This window comes from Lithobates pipiens, unplaced genomic scaffold (genome assembly GCF_037356315.1).
Source record: "Lithobates pipiens isolate NorthernLeopardFrog02 unplaced genomic scaffold, aLitPip1_a1.2 Scaffold_3, whole genome shotgun sequence".
Taxonomy (NCBI): Eukaryota; Metazoa; Chordata; class Amphibia; order Anura; family Ranidae; genus Lithobates; species Lithobates pipiens.
Window position 1 is genome coordinate 35,995,441 of NW_027507790.1, and position 12,115 is coordinate 36,007,555.

Genomic DNA, 12,115 nt, shown 5'->3' on the forward strand with positions numbered 1-12,115 from the left:
TTTTTTCCCACAAATAGAGCTTTCTTTTGGTGGTATTTGATCACCTCTGCGTTTTTCATTTCTTGCGCTATAAACAAAAAAAGACTGGCGATTTTCAAAAAAACACAATATTTTGTACTTTTTGCTATAATAAATGTCCCCATTTTTTTTTTTTTTTTTTTAAAGCAAATTTTTTCCTCAGTTTAGGCCGATATGTATTCTTCTACAAATTTTTGGTAATAAAAAATGCAATACGTGTATATTGGTTGGTTTGCGCAAAAGTTATTGGGGGATAGATTTATAGAATTTTTATTATTATTATTTTTTTTACTAGTAATGGTGGTGTGTGACATTATGGTGGACACATCGGACACTTTTGACACATTTTTGTGACCATTGGCATTTATACAGTGATCAGTACTATAAAAATGCACTGGTTACTGTAAAAATGTCACTGGCAGGGAAGGGGTTAACACTAGTGGGCGATCAAGGAGTTAACTGTGTTCCCTGTGTATGTTTCTAACTGTAGGGGGAGGGGACTGACCTAGAGGAAATTACAGATCGTGATTCCTAGCTTTTAGGAACCCACGATCTGTCTCTCCTCACAGAACAGTGTTTACACACACACGTCACTGTTCTGCCACTAGTGCCCATGATCGTTTCTGGCCATCAGTTATCGCGACCGCCGGCCATGAGCATCTACACCCCCTCAGTGCAACAAGCATGAATGCTATCCCACTTAAAGGAGCCAACGTATAGCTACGACGGCTCGTGGGATCGTGCCGACCTGCTGCAGTATAATGATGGCGGCTGGCCGGCAAGCGGTTAAATTATTTTAAATAGAAAATGACACACAAGCATAAATGTGAACAGATGGGGGTGGCAGAAACAGGCTTTCAGAATTCACATTTGGAATAACAGAAATGTACAGAGAGATAATGTACAGCTCTGTGCACCTCCGCAATACCACCATAACTCACAAAGTCTGTGAGCAAAGCTAAACCTAGGTTTGTTCACGAAAAAAAGGTATCATTCCAACAGCTTCATTCCCAAGACGTCACTGAACATCAACATGGTTTAGTTAAAAATTAAGTCTTTTTCCAATTTATAGAACCTAAAACAACAATAAACCCGGACTCTGCCAATCAATTTGCATTCTTTAGAGACCCTCCTTAAGCCAATGATATGAGGCTGTTTTTCTTGTGTTTTTTTAGAAGCCTTATTGGCAGTCTGCACTCTGTTTCTCTGAGCCCTAATGGTGCAGGGGATAGCAGAGCCTTTTTAAGAACACTCAACTTCCCCACTGCTGTATAAATATACATTTTCTCTATCACTGTTTTAAAAAAAACTAAAATCAGCTTGGTAAAAATGTGCAAAACCCAATTTTAAAACAATACACAAAGCACAATTAATGCAAATCTGTAACACAAAAGTGATTATGGAATAAAGTCCAACTCCAAATAAAATATTCATATAAAGAATCTTCAATTAAATGAAAAATTAACAAAAGGAAAAGCAACACATGTGACTTTTCTTCTTCTTTATTATTCCCGAATGTGAAAACACACTAAGGCCGCGTACACACGGGCAGACTGTTCGCCCAACTTAGTTCGTCAAACAATCCGACAAACAGTCCGCTCAAAATTTGCATGAACGGACTTGACCACACACGATGAACGAACAGTCCGCTGAAAGCGTGCGCGATGACGTGAACGGCACGTACGACGGGACGAGAAATTCGACGTCCAATACACTGCAATGCAACCTTCACCGTGTAAATCCTTTCTGAGCATGTGCGAAACTTAGTTTGTCAAACAAGCCTACACACGAGCGGACTGTCCGCTGAAACCAAGTTTCAGCGGACTGTCTTACGGAAATTCCGAAAAACTTTGTTCGTCAGACTGTCCGCTGAAACAGTCCGCTGAAGCCCACACACGAGCGGGCTGTCCGCTGAAACACTGTTCAGCGGACTAAGTTGGGCGAACAGTCCGCCCGTGTGTACGCGGCCTTATAGAGACCGTGTATCCTCTGTTCTCTGAGGCCGCGTACACACGGGCGGACTGTTCGCCCAACTTAGTTCGTCAGACAATCCGACAAACAGTCCGCTCAAAATTTGCATGAACGGACTTGACCACACACGATGAGCAGACAGTCCGCTGAAAGCGTGCGCGATGACGTGAACGGCACGTACGACGGGACGAGAAATTCGACGTCCAATACACTGCAATGCAACCTTCGCCGTGTAAATCCTTTCTGAGCATGCGCGAAACTTAGTCTGTCGAACGAGCCTACACACGAGCGGACTGTCCGCTGAAACCAAGTTTGGGCGGACAGTCTTACGGAAATTCCGAAAAACTTTGTTCGTCAGACTGTCCGCTGAAACAGTCCCCTGAAGCCCACACACGAGCGGACTGTCCGCTGAAACACTGTTCAGCGGACAAAGTTGGGCGAACAGTCCGCCCGTGTGTACGCGGCCTTAGACAAAACAAAACACCACTGTGTAAAAATCCACCTTACATCTGGTATGTAGAGTAACTTACCCAAAGTCCAAGGCCAACACAGGGGCGCTTAAGTGGTGCAGGGTTTTGCGGGCTCACTTGCTGGTTGCTGCCTGGCTTACCAGTGCCCATCAATGCTGACCACTAAACTCACCTACCTGACATACATACACTGACCTACCTGACATACACTGACCTACCTACATTGGCCTACCTGACACATACACTGACCTACCTGACATACACACACTGACCAACCTGACATACATACACTGACATACTCTGACCTACATGACATACACTGACCTTCCTAACACACATACACTGACCTACCTGAAATACATACACTGTCCTATCTGACATACACTGAGCTACCTGACATGCATACACTGACATACACTGACCTACCTGACATACATACACTGACCTACCCGACTTACACTGACCTACCTGACATACATACACTGACCTATCTGACATACACAGACCTACCTGACATACATACACTGACCTACATTGACCTACCTGACATACATACACTGACTTACCTCACATACATACACTGAGCTACCTCACATACATACACTGACCTACACTGACCTACCTGACATAAACTGATTTCCCTGACATACATACACTAACCTACCTGACACATACACTAACCTACATGCCATACACTGACCTACCTAAAATACATACGCTGACTTGCCTGACATACGTACACTGACCTACACTGACCTACCTGACATACATACACTGACCTACATTGACCTACCTGACATACATACACTGACCTACCTGATATACATACAGTGACCTACACTGACCTACCTGACATACATACACTGTCCTACCTGACATACACTGACCTATCTGACACATACATGACTGCCATACATGACTGACCTATCTGTCATACATGACTGACCTGACTACTGACATACATGGCTGACCTGACTACTGACATACATGGCTGACCTGACTACTGACATACATGACTGACTTACCTGACATACATGGCTGACGTGACTACTGACATACATGACTCACCTGATTACTGACATACATAACTGACATACCTGACATACATGACTGACCTACCTGACATACACGACTGACCTGACTACTGACATACATGACTCACCTGACTACTGACATACATGACCTACCTGGCATACATGACTGACCTGACATACACGACTGACCTGACTACTGACATACATGACTGTCCTATCTGATATACACAGATTGTTGCTGCTCAGTCTTACCTGTCCTGTAGTGTGTGAGTACACTCATCCCGGGCCCCCGCATTCACCGTCCAAGTCCACCACTCAGACAGCCCTGCAGGCACCAGGCAGCCAGAGCCAGGATAGAAGAGACGCCACCCCCCCCCCCCCCCCCCATTTACACAGAGCAAGTGGCTCAGCGTGGATCTCCCAGTGTCCAGCGCGGCCGCACAGCATCATTCCTGCCTCCTCCTGGACCTGGCAGCGCCTATGAATTGGATGTCACACTTCCCGCAGTCTCGGCATTGGATGAGTGTGACGTCTGCCATAGGAGCCGAGTCCCAGAGGCGGGACTTTGTGTACATCACCGAGTCTCAGGGCTAATAATTAATTTAGCGATTTTGACACCCAGGGCTTTATGGGGGCACATTCGGTGCTCCAGCCCCTATCAGTCCCCCACTCCCGATGCCACTGACTTTAAGCATAATCAAGTCTCCAATGACTTGTCCTCTTCAAAACCCACCTTCCAAATATTTCTTAACTTATTACTCCTAAATGGCCAATTTTCACTAGATTAAGAAAATAGTAGAAGATAAAAGAAAAACTCAAAATAGTGCGATATAATTTAAATGAATCAATATCCATAGGCAACCAAATCACTCTTATCTGACCTCTCCTTTGTCCTTATTACCCTGTCAGACATGCGTGCACACAAATCCAATCTGGCTGACAGGCAGGCTTCTGCAGGACTCACTACAGTTCACAGCCCAGGGGATAAGCAGGTAGCCCCATACACACTATCAGATTTTCTTCTGAGTTTTTCCTTCAAATTTACCAAAACCATATAATATGAGGTCAAACCTTATCTGATAGTGTGTATGGGGCATAATAGAAAGCATGTATAGACGCTTCTCAACATGTTTTGTCCACTGGACGTTTTTGTAGCCATTAAATACCACCAAAAGTAATCTCTATATGTCTGAAAAATTGATATAATGTTCTTGAGTATAGTGTTGGATGACCAAACAGCACTGAAAATGGCCCTTTTATGTAGGGGTATTACAGGTTAGTGCTGAAGTGCTTAAAGCGGAGCTCCACCCTAAAGTGGAACTTCCGCTCATCGGAACCTCCCCCCTCCGATGCCACAATTGGCACCTTTCCGGGGGGAGGGGGGTGCAGATACCTGTATAATACAGGTATCTGCACCCACTTCCGGGCATAGATAGCCGCAGATTCTGCGGCTATTACGCCACTTCCTGCGGGGCCCCTGCTGTCTGCTGGGAAACAAACGAATCCCAGAGACAGCAGGGACCATCCTTATTGTGCAGCACGACTCGCGCATACCCAGTAGGGAACCAGGAAGTTCCTGATTCCCATACCAAAGATGGCAGCGGCAGCACCCGAGAGCCAATCGAGAGATCGGCTTTTACCATTGGTTGGGGACCAGCCATTAGCATATTGAGTTGAATGGATGCCTATGGGATATGTACCAGTAGATCACAATCACCACTAATTACTGTGAATGATTGCTTGGGGCCAAATATATCCAACTGGTGATAACAACATTGGTTGGCAGACATAGACACCTCATCTCTCCCCCTGTGATCCCCAGCATGTGAGAAGGGTTTTAGCTGTGGACTTGAGGCATTTAGGCATTTATCATGCATCAGGCTTTTGACAAATAATATATTACTTCTGTTGTCCCGACAATGCTGAAATGCATTGAAATGAAACACTCATATTTTGCCTTGTGGAAAAATCTTATACAATAAAAGTTAGTGTAATTAAATTATGTAGAATGACTGTAAGGTCCTATGTAATTAAATATAATGATACATCATTAGGAGTGTCACTTCAGAGATATACTTAAGCTCTGAAATAAAGTTAATTTTGGTTATTAACTATATGTATGTAAAATAAAAAAAATTCAAATACGTACTTAAAAAAAATTATTGTATGTTTTCTCTGGCACTTGCCAACCGGTGCACGCCAATTTTACATTGGCTGAATGGCAGGGGTTGCACAAAAGGGTGTACCCGTACATCATTTCGCATTATCCCCCTAGGGGGCGCGCACACATGGCCAGCGGCGCACGCATTCCCGCTGCGGGAGCTTGACCGCGGGTCCCACGGATCCTGCGGACTCAATGTTTATCGGCAGTTCGCGCTTGCAAGTAGTGTAGCAAGGTGAGGCAGAATGTAAACAAGGCCTTTCCCTGTTCTGCCTAGCAACATGTCAGGGATTTACTGCTCTCAGTGATCGGGAGCAGTAATCTCTGTCATGTTCTAGTGAGCCTATCCCCCTACAGTTAGAACACACTGAGGGAACACATTTAACCCTTTCCCCCCTAGTGTTTAACCCCTTCCCTGCCAGTGACATTTATACAGTAATCAGTGGCTATTTTTAGCTCTGATCGCTGCATATCAATGGTCCCAAAATAGTGTCAAAAGTGTCCGACCTGTCACTGCAATGTCGCAGTCACAATTAAAATCACAGATTGTCACCATTACTGGGGAAAAAAAATGTTATAATAAAAATGCAATAAATCTAGCCCCTATTTTGTAGATGCTATAAATTTTGCGCAAACCAATCAATATACACTTATTGCGATTTTTTTACCAAAAATATGTAGAAGAATACATATGGGCCTAAACTGAGGAAGAAATTAGTTTTTTTATATTTTTTTGGGTGGCATTTGTTATAGTATAAAGTAAAAAATATTGCTTATTTTTCAAAATTGATGCTCTTTTTTGTTTATTTCGCAAAAAATAAAACCCGCAGAGGTGATCAAATATAACTAAAAGAAAGCTCTATTTGTGGGGGAAAAAAAGGATTTTGTTTGGGTACAACATCACAGGACAACGCAATTGTCAGCTAAAGCGACGCAGTGCTGAATCACAAAAAAATGCTCTGGTCGGCAAGGGGGTAAATCCTTCCAGGGCTGAAGTGGTTAAAAGTCCCACTCAGAGAATAAGCTGTGAATTTTGAACCTGTGTCTTGCCTATGGACATTTAAGTATTTACTTATTCTTAAAGTGTTCCAATTTTTTTTTTTTTTAAGTCAGCAGCTACAAATACTGCAGCTGCTGACTTATATGTTTATAAGTGTCCTTATAAATAAGGACACTTACCTGTCCAGGGTACCCACAATGTCCTCACCTGAAGCCAACCTGTCCCTCACCTCCGGTTTGGGGGTGCTGGCATCTTCAGTAAGAGTATCAGGAAGTGAAGCCTTGTGGCTTCACAGCCTGGTTCTTGAGTCGCGCTGCACATTCTGAGTGGTCCCTGCTGTCTTCTGGGACTTGTGTGTCTCCCAGAAGACAGCGGGGGGAAACAGAGGAGGTGCCAGACATGGCATAGTATCTGCAGCGATCTTTCACTGGAAGTGGGAGCAAATACCTGTGTTAGACAGGTATCTGATCCCCTCTCCACCCTGAAAGGTGCCAAATGTGACACCAGAGGAAGGGAGGAATCCAGACGGCGGAAGTTCCATTTTTGGATGGATCTCCGCTTTAACAAACTCTTTAACATAGGTTATCACTGATCTCTGTAGATGCAAAGAAACACAGGGAATTGTGTCCAATATTAAGACATAGATAACAAATTATTCCTTTTATCCACTTACGGGCCACCCGCTGGCATTATACAGTGGCTCTTTGAAGTGGAATATCGTTGTTATGGCAGCAGCTAGCTGTCATAACCCTGGTATCCACTTATTCAGTGGGCAGTCCGCTTTCAGATAAAAGTGGTCTCAGCGGCGCATTCACCGCAAGATCACGTTTATCGGTGGTGGGAAAGGGCCCCCCCTCCCGCCACGCTCCGGTGCCCGCAACGGAGGCGATTGGAACCCTTCCCATGCTTGACTGGCTGCCGAGTGAGGGGAAAATGGCTTCCCCACGGCTCCATACCTTTGAAGGGCAGAAGCGATGTCAAAACTTCACTCCCGCCCATAGCTTTAAAAGGGACATTTTATCAGTATATTTTTTTCAAACAACATTATTTTTTTTACTTTGTATTGCATTTCAGTGTAAATATGGGATCTAAGGTCTTTTTCACCCCAGAGTTCATATTTAAGAGGTCCTGTCATGCTTTTTTCTATTACAAGGGATGTTTACATTCCTTATAATAGAAATAAAAGTGACACTTTTTTTTTTTTTTTTTTAAAGAACAGTGTAAAAATAAAAAATAAAAAGTAAAATAAATACATGAGTAGAGCCCACAAATGAAAACAGTGTTCAAACCACACATGTGAGGTATCACCGCAATCATTAGAGCAAGGGCAATCATTCTAGCCATAGACCTTTGTAACTCAAAACATGCAACCTGTAGAATTTTGTAAACATCTCCTATGGGCTATCCACATGCAGGAGCAATTTTGAAGCGGGGCGTGTTGGGTATCAATTTACTCGCAACATCATCCTTCAATATAGAAAAAAAAGGGGTTAACTTTACTGGTATCCACTTCTTCAGTGGGCAGTCCGCTTTCAGATAAAAGTGGTCTCAGCAGCGCATTCACCGCAAGATCACTTTTATAGGTGGTGGGAAAGGCCCCCACCTCCCGCCACGCTCTGGTGCCCACAACGGAGGTGATTGGAACTCTTCAAATGCTTGACTGGCTGCCGAGTGAGGGGAAAATGGCTTCCACCCGGCTCCATACATTTGCAGGGTGAAAACAGTGTCTTATTTTTTTTTTTTTATGTAATTCCAAAAAGTGTATTTTTTCACAAAAAATCATGCTTGTAAGACCGCAGCGCAAATATGGTGTGACAGAAATTATTGCAACAACTGCTATTTTATTCTTTAGGGTGTTAGAAAAAAACATATAATGTTTGGGGTTCTCAGTAATTCTCTAGAAAAAAAAAATGATTTTAACTTATAAACAAGTTTGAAAAATAGGCCCAGTCCTTAAAGTGGTTGTATAGTCTTTTTTTTTAACTTTTTTTAACTTTTACCTACAGGTAAGCTTATAATAAGGCTTACCAGTAGGTAAAATTTATATTTACTTTTCATGCAGCTGCATTCGCTGTTAAGGCCCGGCTTAAGGTCCAGCAGAACTGCCAGACCTTGCTGAAAAAAAGACACGCCAAGGCAACATGTCAGCTCCCTCGGCGTGGATCGGGTGAGATATCGGCGCCTCGTTCTAAGGTGAGTATTTCATAATGAGCTATTCCTTTGCTTTGCAGGTTTTTTTTTTTTTTTTAAATGTGCGGGTTTACTATCGCTTTAAGTGGTTAAGGTAAGGACAATTTTGTTTGGGCTGAAGAAAGTGCCCCACACAAGATGGTCAACAGTACCACAGTGATTGGAGACCATGGTGAAAAGTGCATGCTGTGTTAATAGACATGAGTCAGACAAATAAAATCTGCCATTTAGAGCCCATAGTGTAAAGCATAAGTGTAGCAATCAATCAGAAATTATATTTCAATGATGTGACTAAACTGAACTTATGAATAGCAAAAACGTATTATTAATTTGTCTGTAGAAGTGTTTAGTTTAACACGGAGATCTCTGAAACCATGTAATCTAACCTTAAACTTTTATCAGTCCCTCATTGCCAAGACTTTTTAACAAAAATGCATTCCTGTGTTTTAGGGTGGTAAATCACTATTCTTTTCAATGAAAAAAATATGTAGGGGGGGGGGGGGGGGTCACTGTAGATTAAAGGTATAAAGTGCTGTTAAATTTAAGTCCTTTACCAAAGAATACAACATGTAACATCTGTTCTTTCTATGGCTCACAGAGAGAATCATTTCCTCATTCTTTTTTCTTCCTGTAAGCTCTCTGTTATAAGATTCTTACAGGCATCACATTAAGCATCTTTCATCTTCATCATGTTAAGCATCTTTCAACTGCTCAGATAAGCAGTTTAAACAGTAATGCTTTTAATGCTTAGTCTGTCTGTAATTCAGAGAAAGCAGTTCAATTGAAAGTTGTGTTAGCAAAAGCAGATGGTTTTTAAACTATAGAAAGTAGATGTGCCTTTGCAAAGCACACCTTCTATGATGCCAAATGAAGAATAAACTGTGATAAAAAATGTGTTTTGGAAATATTGGTGGTTCCGGAAACTCGTGGGGTAATGTTGCTGCAGCCCTAAATGACTCAATGTTTATTATTATTTAATATTTGAAAGCTCAACTGCGGGCTCATAAAGCTATACCAATATACCAATGCTAGACATGGCTGTGCGATGTGGAAGAGCTGTGCAATCTCAGAAACTGATGAATATATATCATCTGTGTATTTAGCTGTTTGCCTGGAATTCAGTTTATGTTACAGGAAGGTGTAAATTCTAGCAAACATACACGCACAGACAAACCATGTTTTCTAATTACTGTACTTGTTACTTTTTATATTACTGAGCTAATTTTCTTAAAACGTTGTAAATAGTTATTCTATGTGGTGGTTATAAAGCACTTTAAAGCGGAGGTCCACCCTAAAATGGACCTCCGCTCATCGGAATCCCCCCCCCTCCGGCGCCACAATCGGCACCTTTCAGGGGGGAGGGGGGTGCAGTTACCTGGATAATCCAGGTAACTGCACCCACTTCCGGGCTAGCTCTCTGCGGAAAGGGGCGTACGTTACGACCCTTTCCGCAAGCGCCCGCCCCCTTCAGCAAGTGCCCCGCTGCCTGCTGGGAAACACACAGCTCCCAGAGGCAGCGGGGACCGTCCGGATTGCGCCACGCGGCTCGCGCATGCGCAGTAGGGAACCGGGAAATGAAGCCGAAAGGCTCCATTTCCTGATTCCCATACCCAAGATGGCGGCGGCAGGACCCGCCAGACGAGCGAGCGATCGGCTTCGGGTGCCGACATCGCGGGCGCGCTGGACAGGTAAGTGTCACTATTTAAAAGTCAGCAGCTGCAGTATTTGTAGCTGCTGGCTTTTAAAAAAAAAAAAAAACGCGGAGTCCCGGTGGACTCCCGCTTTAATGAGCAATAGGGATATGCAAAGTACAATAAAAAATATCAAATCTGTAAAGCCCTGTACACACGATTGGAAATTCGGCCAGCAAAAGGCCGATGAGAGCTTTTGGTCGGAAAATGCGACCGTGTGTATGCTCCATTGGACTTTTTCTGGCTGAATTGCCGCCAGCAAAAGATTGAGAGCATGTTCTCAATTTTTCCGACCGGAAATTCCGATCATCTGCACCAATTCTAACACCAAAAATTCCTACGCATGCTCAGAAACAATTTGACGCATGCTCGGAAGCACTGAACTTAATTTTCTCATCTCGTCGTAGTGTTGTACTTTGTTTGATTATTTTTTGAACTATAAATGGAAAAAGGCCGAAAATTCGATAAAAAATAATACATTTTATAGGAAGTTGTAAAATTTTGCAAAATTAAGAATTTTTCTTCATAAATTTTGACCAAATTTTATACTGCTACATATCTTTGGTAAAAATAATCCAAATCAGTGTATATTATTTGGTCTGTGTGAAAGTTATGAAGTCCACAAGCTATGGTGCAAATCACGGAAAATTGCACACACCTGAAGTACTGACAGCCTATCTCATTTCTTGAGACCCTAACAAGTCAGAACAGTACAAATATCCCCCAAATTACCCCTTTTTGGAAAGCAGACATTCCAAGGTATTTAGAAAGAGGTGTTTTTTTAAGTTGTAATTTTTTTCCCACAATTCTTTGAAAAATCAAGATTTTTTTTCTTTTTCGAAGTGTCATATTATCAGGTTATTTCTCACACACAGTATATGCATACCACAAATTATATCCCAAAATACATTCTACTACTCCTCCTAAGTACCACATGTGTGAGACTTTTACACAATGTGGACACATACAGAGGTCCAACATGCAGGGAACACCAGCAGGCCTTCTAGAAGCAAAAATTACACATCGGACTTTCCAGCAGACTAGGTCCGTGGAGATCAGTCTGTCGGACAATCCAATCGTGTGTGGGCTAATCCGATCATATTTCATTATAAAAATCCAATGGACCTAGAAATAGAACATGTTTCAAATCTGTCCGATGGATTCAATCCCTATCGGGAAAATCGATAGGACCAAATACAAAGCAAGGGAAACGATTGGCTACTGGCTATTGGACTTCCTTTTTTAGTCCCGTCTTACATCATCATGTTCAAAAACGAATAGACTTTCGAATGGACTTAGTCCGTTCGTGTGTGGCCAAGTCTGTTAGTTCAGAAGTCCGTCGGAACTCTGCTGAAAAGTCAGTCGGGAAGACCGTCGGACCTAGTCTGCTGGAAAGTCCGGTCATGTATACGCGGCATTACACTTTTGAAGGCCCTGGATGGAGTCAGATGTGTATGTTTATGCTTGCTTAGAGTAATGTAAATCCCAATTGTTGTGCCGCCACAATGTCATGCCGATGCAACTAGATTCGGATCAGGCTGCAGAGTGAGTAAATGTTGTTGAGTGTAGAGCCGAGGATC